The sequence below is a fragment of the Rhodnius prolixus genome, unplaced genomic scaffold (genome assembly GCF_049639745.1).
Source record: "Rhodnius prolixus isolate KJV_2025 unplaced genomic scaffold, Rpr scaffold_1, whole genome shotgun sequence".
In the NCBI taxonomy this organism is placed as follows: domain Eukaryota; kingdom Metazoa; phylum Arthropoda; class Insecta; order Hemiptera; family Reduviidae; genus Rhodnius; species Rhodnius prolixus.
In genome coordinates, this window is record NW_027411581.1 from 24179773 (window position 1) to 24196875 (window position 17103).

General features: G+C 34.0%; 1 long non-coding RNA gene across 2 annotated transcripts; it reads left to right on the forward strand.

Moving 5' to 3' along the window:
- The first annotated feature begins 11113 nt into the window (after window positions 1-11113).
- Window positions 11114-16404, forward strand: LOC141447612 (uncharacterized). 2 transcript variants are annotated; one of them, XR_012454475.1, is made up of 4 exons: window positions 11114-11369; window positions 13964-14109; window positions 14327-14553; window positions 15988-16404. It is a non-coding gene; the product is annotated as an uncharacterized lncRNA (long non-coding RNA). The 2 variants fall into 2 exon arrangements; XR_012454474.1 differs by having other exon boundaries at window positions 11116-11369; window positions 14327-14495; window positions 15988-16248.
- Window positions 16405-17103: the final 699 nt, after the last annotated feature.

The following is a 17103-nucleotide window of genomic DNA, read 5'->3' on the forward strand; positions in this document are numbered from 1 at the left end:
ATGTTTGGAAAAATTTCTTAAAACTAGCTACTTTTTACTAGCTTAACACTGAAATGGTTCATCAGAGAAAAATGAAATATCCTTAAACGAATTATTAGGAAAAAATGTCCCTATAAAAGGTGAAGTCGTATTCAGTAAATTCATTGGTTGAGAGGTATTGAACAGAACCGTATTGTCGCGTCGCCTGGTGGCGCTTGAATGAAATATCAAATATCTGAACTTTCTGTCATTTTTAGTTTTGAGTTGAATACTCTCTCTTTCTATCTCTCTCTCATGCGCACACCGGACCAATAAGCAAAAACACTGACTTTGCCCACAAAATGAATATTCCCAAAACTCAAAATCCCCAAATCCGAGGAGAAAAAGAATATTAAAAATAACCAAACCAAGACTGTTGAGTAGAATAGAGGGCTGCACGTCTATGAAGCGGCGTGTGGTCTACTCAATTAAGGAACTACCGGTCGACTGATCAAGTCACCTTCTTTTTATGTCTGTCCCAATGGTATCATTTCAGTTCTTATCAGCACTATACTAGACCGGCTCACTGCATCTATCTTTACCTCTTCTAATCCACCATTATCCTTATAATATGTACGGCTAAATTATCTTTGACGAACAACGGTAAAAGGAGACCTAACAACTTCATAAACGGACAGATTAGAATCCTGGACACTTTCTTCGGGAGAAAGAAAGAATTTACATGGCAGCAAAGTTGAATCGAAATTTGTTTAATTCGTTCTGTACTATGATTTTCTCGCAGAAATTTATGTAATAATTATATTTAACTAATTTTTTCTTTTTACTTTATTGGTATTTACAAATGTTGCATCAAGTAAATTTGATGAAACTGGTTAGGTTCTCATGAATGTCATGTAAGAGCAACCACCCATTGATGGAACTCTTTCTCAGTGGATATTACACTCACATCAGTAGGTCCCTAGGCCATTTCCGCTTCAAGCGACGAGGAGGATTGTCTAGAAGGTGAGGAGAGGAAAGATGTTGTACAAGAGGATTAGAATGGAGTGCCAGGAGACTGTGAAAGTTGCGGTAGCGTGACTTTATTAGGTCAGTGACGAAAGGGATGTGAAGGTCAGTGTGTATTGTTAGGTTAGAAATGTAGTAAGGAGCATTCAGGATTTTCCGTAGGATTTTAGACTGTAGTGTCTGCAGGCGTTTGGAGTTAGAGGGTTTGGTTGAGCCCCACACTTCTGCTCCTTATGTCCATATGGGTTCTTAGCAGTGTCTTGAAAATTGTCAGTTTGTGATTCAAGTCGTAAAAATTCTTAAAAAATTTGTTAGTGGTAAAAAAAAAAAATCTTTTTTTATTTAAGTTCGAACTTAAATTTGCAATATACGAGGTGTGTTCAAAAAGTAACGGGAATTTTCGTTTTTTGAAAAAATATTTATTTATTCATCTACATTAATATTGTCGCCTTCAAAGTAGTCCCCTTCGCATACAATACACTTGTGCCAGCGCTTTTTCCAATCCTCGAAACACTTCTGAAACTCGATCTTTGTGATAGCTTTCAGCTCTTTCAGCGATTCGCTTTTAATGTCATCTATGCTTGTAAAACGACGGCCTTTTAATGTTCTCTTTATGTTTGGAAATAGAAAAAAGTCACATGGAGCCATGTCTGGCGAATATGGAGGCTGGGGCATCGTTAAAGTTTTGTTTTTGGCCAAAAATTCACGAACAAGCAATGAAGTGTGAGCAGGTGCATTATCGTGGTGCAAAATCCATGAATTGTTTTGCCACAAATCCGGGCGTTTTTTTCGGATTGCTTCACGCAAACGGCGTTGAACTTGTAGGTAGTACTCCTTATTGATTGTTTGACCTTGTGGCAAAAATTCATGATGCACTATGCCATTAAAATCGAAGAACACAGTGGGCATAACCTTCACATTCGACCGCACTTGTCGAGCCTTTTTCGGTCTTGGCGATCCAGAATGCCTCCACTGGGACGATTGAGCCTTAGTTTCGACATCATATCCGTAAACCCATGTTTCGTCACCTGTTATAACACGTTTCAGTAGATCCGCATCGTTGTCGACTTCATTGAGTGACTCTTGAGCAACTTCCATTCTCCACTGTTTTTGTTCGAAATTCAACAATTTTGGAACAAATTTTGCTGCCACACGTTTCATACCCAAAACATCCGAAAAAATTTCATGGCATGAGCCAATTGATATGGCAACATCATCAGCGACTTCTCTGATTGTGATTCGGCGATCGTTCATAACCATTTCTTTCACTTTTTTCACGTTTTCATCTTAGAAACGCTTATACCACTCGTAAATCCTTGTTTTACTCATAGCAGACTCACCATATGCCTTTATTAACATTTCACACACTTTATTTCATTTTTTACGCAAAATTTAATACAAATTCTTTGATCCATTTTTTTTAACAAACAAAAATCGCCAAGCTCGAAAAACACGTCTAACCTTAACGGCTGCCACTTAAGAAGTAAACAATGAATATTACTGAAAATTTTATCGTACTTCAGGGGCATGTGTACCAACATAATAAAAAAAAAAATTTTACAATCAGACTCTCCAAACCCGCGAAATTTAAAAATTCCCGTTACTTTTTGAACACACCTCGTACTCTAAATTCAGCAAAAAGGGGACGTAAGGAATACCTTGTTTAATTATCAGGTATTTTCAGTAGCGAAGTTTGGAAATTTTGAATCGGCTGCAGAAGTCAACTTTGGCCAACTGAATGTACCCCCTCCCCATTCACTGAGTTTCTAGGAATTTTCTCGAAAATGGGTTCAACAATTTTGTTTAATATTCATATACTTATGGCGCACATGCAGATATATCTCTTTTAATTGTGGCATTTCCCCACGGCCATACAAGCAGTTGGAGGGTTGATGTGGGGGGTGTTAACTTCTCCTCTAAAAAGTCACCAGTGTAATTTACTCACTCATTACCAGCATGAGACTGACTAATAATAATTTAATGAGAAAATAAAATTCCAAATCTGGAGTAAATATTTTCAGTTATTTTGAAGAATAAATTTTTCAGAGACTTTTTTTCGCCCAAATCGGTGGAAAACAAAAATTGTCACATACGTAAGATTTTTTTTTATCTGTTTATGAGCTTCCTACAGCTCACTTTCCGATCACGTGGGCAGCTTTGTAAGGAAAGAACACTGTCCGGTGACTGGCCTCAGGAGTTGAAGCCCTTAAATTAAAAAGAAAAACATGTAACTGATGTCAGTACGAAACTACCAACATTCTAGAGACATCCAAATCTATCTCTGTAAGAAATAATACAATCTGGGCTGATGGTAAGAAGGATAATTCTTGCCTTGTTATTTACCCCAGACTTCTACACTTCCCTCCGTATCCTATTAAAGCCACTAAGTCTACAATGCTTCATACACATGTGCACTTTCAGCGAGGGATACCCAAATAAACCCAGAGAATTTGCTTTGGAAAAAGCATTGAGCTTAGTTCTCGTATCTATTTCTTTTTATTATTTATTTACAAACAACAAAACGGCCATTAATAAGCTACCACTAATAGTTACTATTACTTGAATTTGGCTACTATTTCAGAGGTCATATTTTTGCAAAACATTTACTTCGAACTAAATGTCTATAATGCTTGTTAAACATTCTGAAATTAATTTTTAATAACCAGTTTTTTTGATTTGAAGAAAATGTGACAATAAAATCGCAGATATACATTCAAGAAACCACGGTTTCAATATTTAAGAAAAAGTCGTTTGAGTGAGTCAGATCTGTTTGCTTATCTCATTTTGTTTTGCAGATAAACTCCTTTTGGTTATTTCATTCAATCTTGCTGCGACTGCACATTCACAGTTTCCTTTCCGGGAATATTTGAACATTAATACAATCGCTAATATTTGAAACGTCCACTTCCTTTCTGTTCAGATAGAGAGTATGTATCAGTACGTCATGAAATCTTCAATCTAATTTTTAAGATAACCAAACCTATTTAGAGATAAGATTGATTAGCAATGTTGCTGACTTCCTTGGCTATATTATCAGTTAACATATATTTCTCTAAGTTACTCTTATCTACTATTTCTTAGAATATATTCCTTTTTATGTACTTGACATTCACAACTTGGTCTAATTTCGTGTAGGCGGACTTTTTTTAACCATTTTAATTTAATTTATTGCTTTATATGAAAGTAAGTAAAGTGATGCCTAATTTGTTCAGTCTGTCTTGGCGCCCTTCCTTGCGGGCCTCGACACTAACCGCTTGGCTCATTAATTGCTCACCTTTAGTAGTCTTTGTTAGGGAAGCACCGCAGTCCCTGCTGCTATCTTAGGAGGCAAGATTTCCAACTTCAAAATTATGATCACTTCAATTTAGACTTCCGTGTGTGGAGTAAATTATCCTATTAATTATAGTAATTATTGAATTCTTGACATATTTGATTTTATCCGCCGTAACATCAGAGTTTCATCCATTATCAGAGGTAGATTAATGAGTTTGGTAAAGAGATTTCACTTATATTTCTAACTCGGTCTCTACTTGCTGACTCGATAATGTATTATCTTACTAATACTGGCTAGTAAAAAATAATCTGTAATTAAGTTAAAAACAAATCGGGCAAGGGGATCCCCATTATGGAGGATCTATCTCTAATCTCAGTTACGTTTAATGAAAATATTATTTATTAAAATATTAAGCTGCAGCCTACGTCCGTTAAATCAAATCAACTGATTAAATTAGAACGTTTCATCGAGCGAAGGTAAGTGACTTAAGTTACTAAGGAGCGAATTTCAATAAATTTCATTTCAAAATCTAATTAGTTTCGACAAAATAATGTGATTTATTTTAAACAAAATACTTCTAATCGCGTGCTATATTTGCTTATCATTACACAGAGGTTTTTATATTCTTCATGGATAATAGATCCTTCATTATCTATCGCGCTTTAAGATAATTTTAATTAAATTTATGTTTGTATGAAAAAGGTAGCGGATATTTTAATTTAAATTAAGCACCTTTAAAGTAATATATCAACTTTAGATATTAGTTTAATTTAAATTAAGCACCTTTAAAGTAATATATCAACTTTAGATATTAGTTTAATTTAAATTAAGCACCTTTAAAGTAATATATCAACTTTAGATATTAGTTTAATTTAAATTAAGCACCTTTAAAGTAATATATCAACTTTAGATATTAGTTTAATTTAAATTAAGCACCTTTAAAGTAATATATCAACTTTAGATATTAGTTTAATTTAAATTAAGCACCTTTAAAGTAATATATCAACTTTAGATATTAGTTTAATTTAAATTAAGCACCTTTAAAGTAATATATCAACTTTAGATATTAGTTTAATTTAAATCATGATAAAAGAGACTCTAAAATTTAATCTTATTTCATGTAACTCGTTTCGAATGTTTGTAAATGATCATCAAATTACTACAACTTAAACTGCCGTCTTTTAACTGACAATAATCATGGAGTCGATAATGGACTTTAAGGCTGTAAACTCGAGTTTTATTTAAGAGAATAATAATAATAATAATAATGTTTAATTTGAATAGGGAAAACAAAATATACATATTCTTTCTATAAACATCAATGACATGGTACATTACCGTCTGTCAGAGTCTCATTTGAAACAAAAATTATTAACTTAATGATAAATACATATTTTATGAGAAGAAAAGTGAGGAAAAATAAAACTATATTTACATAAGAATACTAGTTTAAAGTGTGACTGTAGTATTTGGTAATAATAATTAAGGTAGGAGAACTATATGCAATATATAAATTAATAGTTAAATTCATTAACTAAATACCTCCTATAACGCATCGCACATTTTACAAAATTAATTAGAGCTCTCCAATTACTACCATTTAGTAAGCACGCGCTTATTAACATTTAAGAGAATTCTAAATACTTAAATGACATCTTAAAAGAGACCATACAGCGTAGAGGCTATTTACTCGTATTATGTAAAACACAAATAACCATTTTTGCTTTAGTAAATGAAATAATTTCAATAATATTAAACGTTAAACACTAACAAATTTTCCGGTTAGCCCATTTCCTTAAAATTTGGTGTTTAGGTTCATATTTAATCTTTATAAATAAATAATACATAAGTTTACCTTTTCAACACTGAAGCGGAGCTGAAGCGGAGAGCCAAACCAATCTCTCCTGCCCAGACGGGCCCTTCATCGAATATTCAAAGGAAAATGTTTAGAATGAAAGTTGTAGAACTACTTATAATTAATAAACATACCATATTTAAAGAAAATTGTACGGGCAGTTTTCGAGAAACGATCAAAAAACTGCAAAAATCGATTCAGTAAAGTTGGGTTATCAGAAATTTGGGTTAACTGAATTTGTCCAAAAGCCAAGCAGGGTTCAGTAGTGGTGCCTAAAACAGATACTAAATTTTAACTTACTGCCTCTTTTGGTTTTTGTGTTATGTTGACCACAGACTCCAAAACAGGCAGGCATATGTACAAACGTAAAATCAGATTTCAATCAGGAAAGTCAAAGGGTATATTTACATGATCGAAAAGAAATCGAAAAGTTTACACGTTCGGCTTCCTATTAAGAGAATAAAACAAATTGAGTATAATTCCTCTTTCTTGTCCTTTAAAGTTTCCAATCTTGCCATTAAATAGTCTAAAATTGCTTATTCTGGCAAATTATGGCCTATTTTTCAGTAAATAGTTTAAAGAATTGTATTATCCTTCATTTTATTCACGAACAAATAGACTTTTTGCTCCGGTTAACATTGTACATTACTATCAATTAAAAATAAACACCGAATTGATAAGAGAAAAATTCAGAGTAGTATTGTGAAGTTGTTATAACTAGGGAATAAAGGGAATGGACAGATTTAACTTGTTGTTTAGAATAGAGCGGAGCCAGTGGACAAGGTGTGGGGAAGTCTCTTGCATTCTAGGACAATCCTCTTAACCAGGGCAGCATCTCTGCTGTTATTCCAACTTGGAAATTCCCCCTTCTTCACATAATCCGTCTCAATGAATAGAGTGGGGTTGTTTTTTGTTTAAAAAAAAAAAATCTCTCCCTCCAATCTTTTATTATAAATAAAAAGTCGAGTTTACTGCGGCTAGAGGATTTAAATTTCAATAATGTCAAAAGCAAGACCATATATACTATTGAGGATGCTTTAGGTTTTAGCAGCTGTCTATTGTTGTAAATATGAGGGCTAACGTTCATTCAAATGTTTTGTTTAATACTATGTTCTATGGTTATTAAGTCCGTTGCGTTGTAAAACATCCGTACGAAGTTTCTACATTGGTCAATGAAATGAGCATTCTGTCAATAGTATAATTGTCCAATATGTGCTCTATGGAGGCGTCACTGCAATATCTTAAAATATAGGAGATTTTCATGAAATAAAATTATTACTGCGTCGATTATTCTCATTACCTGGCGAAGAATTGAAATTAGACGACAGGCACAACTTTTTATCTAGATGAACAATCAAAAATTAAAAAAAAGAACAAATACAAAATAGAAACTAACGAATTTTTTTTTTAAAATTTATTTGTTAAGTTACACCAGCGCTATTAGTAACAATGTCAATAGCTGATACCACTACAAACTCCACTAATTGAGGGGAGAAGTTACCCAGTGATAACACTCCCTAAGTCATCTCTAGGATTAGCTACTCTCCTCAGAAGAGAGAAAATCGCGAGGCCACTGGCGTTTTAGTCGTCTGGGAGGATGATCTGGATGGTGATGAGATGATAAGTGGCGGATAAGAGGATTGGAATGAGAGTGCATGTTCTGATGAAAACTTTTATAGCGAGTTCGTGCAACCTGACCAACAAACGGAATTTCCAGGTCTGTGTGGATGGTTAGATTAGAAACATAAAATGGAGCGTTAACGATAGTGCGGAGAATTTTAGACTGAAGAGATTGAATTCGTTGAAGATTAGAGCGTTTCGTTGAACCCCACAGTTCAATACCGTACGTCCAGGCGGGTTTTAGTATGGAATTGTAAATCAGTCGTTTGTTATTAAGTGTAAGTTTTGAACGTTGGTCTAAAAGTCTCTTAAGTAGTCGATAACGCCTGTGAACTTCAGTTCGTTTAAGTCGTGTGTGCGGGTTCCAAAAAAACGAATTTTAATTTTAAAATTTCGTTTATTATTTGGCTGCATTAAAGTAAAAGTTTCCTTTAGTATTCATGTTTCATTTTCATTTTTCTTGTATTAACACAATGCGTCAACGTAAATGAGTAAAAACAAAAATTGTTTCTTCTGGATTGTCATTGGCAGGACCATTAATCTATCTCCTTAACAAAAACTTACAGTTTTAAAAGTAAAGTATAAGGGTTGATTAAACGCCAAAAGGTACACAAATCAGCAATGCAAAACATGTCATTCATATTTCTAGTATCATATTTTTTAGAATGTATTAGATGTCACAGACTCTTGTTCTGGCCTTTTATTACCCATAAATATTTTTCTGTTAGAATAATAAAAGATGTATCTCATCATCATAGTTAGTATCAAAAAAGGTATTTCATGTTAACTCTATTCCAAATTATTCTTGTGATTTATCTTTATTCTAAATAATCACCATTTTCACTCGCATATTACGGAGAAAAAAGGAAAGTTGCAGTTAGTCTATTATTGTTGTTATTTTAATTACGGAGTTTATATAAAAAAGTTATACGAGTATATTTCAGAAAGCGAAATATTTATTTATTTAATTTTCCACCAAATCAAAGAAATCACTATTAATAAACTGTATTTATAAAATAATAATTTCAAGCAGCAAAATATTTTCAAATTAGCCTTGCTATAAAGGATACACGAATTAAACAAGAACTGCACTAACCTTATCTTCTTTTTTACTAATTGACATCTTTATCTGGCAAATATCGTGAGGATTTTTTTGGTGCAAGATATACTGCTCGAATTGAAATACGATATTCGCTAGCAACAAGTATCTAAATGAAAACACGATTTTGAGAAGTAATGTGCCCGTAAAAATCAAAATAAAATAAAAAAACAGATGAGTTTTCCTGAAGGAATAAAGTTCGACTTCTCGTGACTTACGCTTCTAGCCTTCAGGTACAGATGAGCAGCTTATTCAGATGAGATGGCGAGAAAACTTCTCATCAATAGGTAAACAATGTGAAGAGTTCAAAATTGACAGTTTATTTTTTGGACAAAAGGATCAATCATGAATTCCTTTAAAGCGCAATACGAGGGTCGTTTGAAAAGTCCGTGCAAAGTCAGAGAGATAGCACTACTGGCGCGTATCGAGGTTATGTTTAGTTAGTAGCATCTCTTGGAAGAACACACACCAAGTTTCAGCCAGATCGGTCTATTTCTTTGTGTTTGGCATTCGTTTGAATCGAGGAAGTCGAGTGATTTTCAAAAAATGGACGAAAAAGAATTTCGTGTGTTGATTAAACACTACTTTATGAAAGGCAAAACGCCTCAGGAGACTAAAGAGAAGCTTGATAAACATTATGGTGACTCTGCACCTTCGATTAGAACAGTTTATAAGTGGTTTCAAAATTTTCGGAGTGGCCATATGGGTTCAAGTGACGCTGAGAACGTTCTGGACGCCCTGTTGAGGTTACTACTTCAGAAATCATTGATAAAATCCATGATATGGTGATGGATGACAGAAGAGTGAAGGTGCGTGTGGTTGCTAGTGCTGTGGGCATCTCGAATGAACGGGTACATAATATTTTGCATCAACATTTGGACATGACAAAGCTATCCGCAAGATGGGTGCCGGCGATTGCTCACGCTTGACCAAAAACGAAATCGTGTGAAGTGTTGCAAGGACGGTTTGCAGCTGTTCCAGAAGAATCCGCAGGACTTTAAGCGTCGTTTCGTCACTGTGGATGAAACATGGATACATCACTACACTTCTGAGACCAAAGAACAATCTAAACAATGGGTTACCAAGGGGGAATCTGCGCCAAGGCGAAGACCTTCCTTCGGCCGGAAAGATTATGGTGACTGTCTTTTGGGATTCGCAAGGAATAATCCTCATCGACTATCTGGTAAAGGGTAAAACTATTACAGGTGCATATTATTCATCGTTATTGGACCGTTTGAAAACCGAGCTGCAAGAAAAACGCCCACGATTGGCCCACAAAAAAGTCCTTTTCCATCACGACAACGCACCAGCTCACACCTCAGCAGTTGTGGTCGCAAAATTAATGGAAATAGGGTTCCAACTCGTTTCACATCCCCCCTATTCTCCAGACTTGGCTCCCTCGGACTACTATTTGTTCCCCAATATGAAGAAATGGCTGGCGGGAAAAAGATTTTATTCAAACGAGGAGGTGATTGCAGAAACGAATGGCTATTTTTTAGACTTGGACAAATCCTATTATTCGGAAGGGATCAACAAACTAGAGCAGCGTTGGACGAAGTGTATAAGCCTAAAAGGAGACTATGTTGAAAAATAAAAAAGGTTTACCCCAAAAAATTAAGTAGTTTTTATTTTTGCACGGACTTTTCAAACGACCCTCGTATTTAACGACAGTCATAAAGTAAATAAATTATCGTATAAAAAATTTGAAAAACATTCAGACAATAAGTTCCATTAAAAATAAATCAAGGATGGAGAGTGAATGTAACAATTCAGTTGGCCGGTGTTCTTTATTGTTTATTTAAATTGCCAATAAATTGCTCGCAAACAATCACTTTAATCCGGATTTGTTTGGTTTTATGTTGGAAAATGGAAAATGCAATGTTTTTTTCAATTTCTAAATATGAATAGGAATTACGGTATGTTTCAGTTTTTTATTTAATAAATAAAATGCAATTATTATTCGCTGCGAGTACGAACTCAATAGTGATGAAATCAATGAACATGGTACTAATATTGATGAATATGTGATTCTAATAATTTCACAAATTCGTAAATATAAATATCTTAAAGGATAAACGCCCTTTTTCATCACTCTCGTGTGTGTAAGGTTCTTCGGCCAGGAATACAAAAACCAACCATGCTACGACGGTTAAAATCAAAGATAGAAAGTATAGTAAATACGTAATCAAGAATTTGTTAGAAACTTTTTATTATTCATATTTTAGAATAATACAACAATCTGGAAACATATGGTCCTCGAAATTTTTAATCATATGTTTCCTTTAAAACTAAATACGACAATATATTTTTATATTTCAATCCCTACAGAAAGTACATAATAAGTCTATGATAGTTATTAAAGGCCGCAACGATTACAATCAAACAATTTTTATGATTGCAAAGCATAAAAAGGGCAGACATAGAGGATCAAAAAGGGTAAACATAGAGGATCTTTACAGGACACTATGAATGAAAGGAATTTTATCCAGAAACGTGGCATTTATTTGGTATTAGGGATGGCTTCACGCATTAGCAAGGTGAGGATTCTTTAGAAATGCAATCAATACTTGAAATACCTTCTTTAATATTGACTCAGGAGGTAAGATGAGTCAGATAGTGCTGAATGATATCGCTAATACTGCAGAATTTTGTATTAATGTTGAATAATTGCCAGCACAGTGTGAGTACGGTATTCTTCAGTACGGAAACAACGGAGACCATTTTAATATTTAAATAATTATCAAGGTTCTGTCTTTTATCCGAGAACAAAGTCAGTATCGCAATTGGCTGTGCCTACCTAAAATATTTTCGAATAAAGAAAACCATTGCTCTTATCAGTATTTTTTATATTTCTCTATTTCTGAATACAAACTGAAAACTTAATTATTTATATTATTCATTAAATAAATTTTGTTAATCATTATAACCAGGTTTAATGCAACAAACATTGATAAGAAATATCCATAATATGAACTCGTTCTCATAGAATAGAAAAAAAAATTTCAAGTCGTGTGCATAGTGTTGAGTTATCGTATATAAAATAACAGCTATGACGACCTAACAGCGTGACCCGGCAATAACGCCCTTTTTCCTCACTCTCTTAAGCCGGTGAACACCTTCAACAACCGGCCGAATTCCACTGTACGTGTGAAAAGTTGCAAGAGGTGAGAAAAAGATAGACGGTGTGAGAGGGAGGCAATACGTTAAAGACGGCATTTCATTCTGGATCGCACATCGCACGACCTCATCTGTAAGTGTTATTTAGTGGTGCTGAAGTAATGAGAAGTTCGCGCTGGAGAAATGGTAGAGATTGAAGCGGGAAATGATGGTAGGCAGGGAGAGGATGAAGAAGCTGGCGTCTTGACCTCTTTACCAGCACTCAGCTGCAGCGCCTTTTAATTACCGATCGTATGTTATGAGAATCTGGTGTGAACTCGTGAATAGTGCACGTTAGCATCCAACATGCATATCATGCCCGCACGCAGCTGCAAAAACATGCGGGCTGCCTCAATAGAGTGCACTACTCATAGAGGCACTTTCAATTTCAAATAAAATTTGAGCGATATAACAATAGTTTTGGTCAATGTATGCGCGTCAAAATGGGGGAAAAAATAATAAATACAATTTTATACTTATAATATATTTACTTACAAAATTAAATACAAATAAAAAACAAATATATAAATAAGTATTTTACGGCATTGATTGAAATCCGTCTGCCGCAAGTAGACATGCACATCATACAATAAACAATGTTAATAGTTATGAAAAGCTTAAAAGAAAATTACAGGCAAGAAAAACTGGGATGAAAAATAAAGAAAAGATTTTAAATAAATTAAATGAAAGAAAAATTTAAAGAAGCTATTAAGCGAAAAGAAAAAAGTGAATAGATGAATAGAAAACAGAAAAAAAGCAAGAGCTAAAAGCAGAATGAAATTAATTTGTTAATAATTGAAGAGTTGTACAAGTTGGTAGCGGTATTGCCACGCAAGACGAGCAAAAGATATAAGGGGTTTGCAATTCTCAAGTTGGAGGTAAAAATAAAACTGAGATCTGGATAAGAAGCGGCGACTAAGTCCAAAGGAGAGTATCTCGTTTAGAATCGAACATTCGGCCACAAAGTGGAAAATGTCCTCCTTGGCTCCAGAGTTCACACAATTAACAGATTTCTGTATCTCTGCCACACCACGGAATGTAGTTCAGGTATTGCAGCTCACCTCGCAACTTAAACAACCTGCGAAGCTCAATCAAACTTAACGTGTCAGCTGCGCTATCATTAAAACTAAAGACCAAAACGGTATGATCGAGCTCTTTGTATAAAATAAACCTGGCGGAAGACTGGGCAGACTGCAAAGACTCCTCCCGGAGATTAGCACTAATTGTAAGGTAGTAGTAGCTTAGAAATACTAGACCGCCACGGTGAAACATTCTCCAAGGAAAGATCGAACTCCAAGTTATATTTTTCAAAAAGGGATTTCCAATGAAGAAATCAAAAGGCGTTTTTACTTGATTACTTCGGATGCTGTTATTCGTGGAAAACGGGAAATAGGGAGTGAAAACACTTTTCTGACATAATTGAAATGGAGTCCGAGAGTAAAAATAAAAATCAAATCAACTGAAGTCTCCAGGTACAACATAAAATTGGGGCAAAAAAAAAAAATTTTGTTTTTTATGTAGCCAATACATATTTACAGAATATGGCATATCTTTTCAAATAAAAAGAGACTATAAACATTTTGGCAATTGATAGTAGGCACAATATGTCTTAAATGTTGTGGTAACTTGAGTACAGCAGTATTAGTTACAGTTTGGCAGCACTTGCCAAGCCTGCCCCTAATTGTTTGACGAACTCTGATCTGAGTAAACAATGATGGGAATTCATTGAGTTCAGCCTTCCACTAGTGTCTAAGATACTCAGCTAGCTCGTAGACAAAGTTCACTAGCAAAAACTTGTTGAATCTTTTCAAAAAATTCTCTTACTAGAATTGTCTAATATTATAGAATTTTGGTGAACTATTGTTATAAATTTTGGCTCTTTAAAGTTTGAATTTTACGGTAGCGTAAGCTTACATCATTTTCGTTCCGTACAATATAAGAGTGTTGATTGGATCTTATTTCATTTTTGTTTCAGAATAAATATTGATAGCAGAGCCATTAGAGTCATTATATTCAATTGCTGATAAAAGTGGCCTGCCGTTGTTTCGAGACGATCGATGACTCTAATAAATTTGTTTACAATCTAAAAATAAATTTACCAACTCTCCACAATTCAATAAGGTAGGCCATTTTAACATTTAATACAACACCAAAAGGAAGTTCCTATCCTAATTTTTTTAAGGCAAATAAATCGTAGTTTGAATATTTTTAATTGAATCCTAAAAAAAAATGCAATCACTAAAGTTAACCTTGGATTAGGGACTTGAAATATTCCCCCGAACTTTCTGCTAAAATCTTGGTTGGAATATCATGGTTGATTTTTCATTTTTAATTTCAGATTTTGAAAAAAAAATCATAGGTTTTGGGAGAGCCTATTCCGAAAATTTGACGAAGTCCGTTGAGTTGTGAGCAAGTCTGTGCAATATTTCGGATCAGAATTAAGTGACTCACCTCTTAATCTTAATTATAAGAATTAATTACAGAGAAATTGGTTATTTATTTGCCAAGTAAGATGGGTTTGGTTTTCGACCGTTCTTAATAGATTATCCTAGATAAATTATTTAGGTGCGTTCATTAAATATTGTCAACAAATTTATTTTTTCACACCGACGTTTCGGTAAATTTATTACCTTCTTCAGGGTATTACAATATTTGTGAAGTTTTTTTTTTCACTTTATTAGTATATTTACAACTGTAACAAATGAAACTGGTTAAGTTCTCATGAATGTCATGTAAGAGCAATTACCCATTAGTGAAACTCTTTCTCAGTGGATTGCACTCACATCAATAGGTCCCTAGGCCATTTCCGCTTCAAGCGACGACGAGGATTGTCTGGAAGGTTAGGAGAAGAGAGCTGTTGTACAAGAGGATTAGAATGGAGAGCAAGGAGGCTGTGAAATTTGGGTAGCGAGACTTTATAAGACTAGTGAAGTTTAATGTTGAGTTATATCATCATAATTCTAATTCTAGTGCATTTATACAATCGAGTTCGTGTTGCTATACTTCTTCTTTAGGAGATGAAGAAGATTTGTATTTATTTTCATTGAGAAGTGGCTTAAAATCCCAGGGACTTATCGTGGCTAATGGAAGAGGTACTTCTACCTAGAACTCAAACATCGTCGTGTAGAGAACTAACATAAGGATGTATTTTCTATTTGCATCAAGAATATGAAACGTTATACTTATTTGGTTGTCCATCGCATCCAAAAATCATGTTATTTTTCCAATTTATTCCTATCTATTGCGACTTAATTTGGAACTTCTCTTTCTATTCGTATCGGGAAGTATAGCGATTGTTTCAAATTTTCCTTCTTTTCTTCGGAAAAGCAAATTTCGAAGACCTTTCAGAATTCAGTGATTTATGAAATAATTTCCCGTCGATAGAACTGGAGAAATAATGAATGCCTAACGTCTTATTATAAATGTTAGTTGCATTTAGAATGAGGAAGTGAAATGAACACTAGCCGTGCAAGACATTTGCAGAATGCTTGGAAGCCCTTCTTACAGCTGGCCATCTATCTTAATTTAACCCTTGCGTACTCGCCGAGCTTGTCAAACCGAGTCAGCTAACTAACCATTATGCACTGCAACTAACATTATTTACTTCTTTTCTCTACTTATTACTTCTCACATTCTGTCCAGGTTAGAAGTGACATTATCTATCTTCTATTGGTTGCTTGTAAATGACCTTTTCAGTAAGCGTCAAAGTTCTCTCTGTAGTTCTCCTTTTTCTAAACTAATTAAATACCATTCTTGGTTTGCCATTGTGGTGATCAGTTGTTTGCTAGTTTGTAAATAAACGATTGAAATTTTAAGTTATAAATTGAAAGCTAAAAGCTATTGGAAATCTAGCGTAGAAACTAATGACCTGTTAGTTTTTATTATCCTAACCTAAACATTAGGGTATAAGGTAAATTTGTTATACATAGTGTAAGTAAATCACTACTTTGCAGTGTCAGTTTAAAAAATTAAAATTACTAATTTTTGGCGAAATTTTAGGTGATTTGAAAATGACACATTTGCTATAGGATTTTGGGGTCCATGATACCTACATTTATGAGATATATGCTCAACAAAAAATTGTAACAATCAACAAAAGGTATGAGTGCAAACGTTGATGATACTAGTGAATCTTCCTGTAGGAGATGCATCGATTGTCTTATTTCACATTAAATGAATTCTCAATAATGTTGTCATTGTTTTTTACAACATTAAAAAAACCTATTTCGTATCATTTATATATTTTATTTTACAATTGATACACTTACATCCCATAAAACCTCTTAGGAATCTCGCAAAAATTAATCTAATTCCGGATAGTTAAGTCCAGTGACCAAATGTAAGCTCCATCTTAAGTTTCAATTATTCCCCCTAAAATCTCACATAATATAAAGTTTTGGACCGTTTATTTGAGTTCATTTGAACCACAGTATTTTCTGAGATTAATTTGTCAAATTGTAATTAGTGAATTAGTGAAATATTCTGATAGAAGTACTTTTTATTAACATCTCCTGCTGGGGGTAAACAAATTAGGGCCACATTGAAATTCTAAAGTAACAGATGTTTTAATTATTAATGTTTATAAAAATATGTATATACAAATATGGCATAAAAGAGGCATTTCAGGCCAATTCCTACTAAATTAAAAAGAGACTGTTTTTAGTTGTTCGAATAATAAGCATTTTCGCAGATTAAGAAAAAAAAGCAAACTAAAAGTTACTTAATAGCTAGATGTGCTTCATTCTTTTGTGTTCATCTCTTTGTACAGCATTATGAGTTAATTAGATTCTTCGATTGTGTACACTGTACGAACAAGACTGAATAAACAATTCGGTTAGGTTATTTACTGCGGTAGATACACTAGCTACATCTAGAACAACGTGCATATGGACCCTGTTCGAACAAGACTGAATAAACCTTTAGGCTGGGTTATAAACAGTGGTAGATACACTAGCTACATCTAGAACAACGTGCATATGGACCCTGTTCGAACAAGACTGAATAAACCTTTAGGCTGTGTTATAAACAGTGGTAGATACACTAGCTACATCTAGAACAACGTGCAAATGGACCCTGTTCGAACAAGACTGAATAAACCTTTAGGCTGGGTTATAA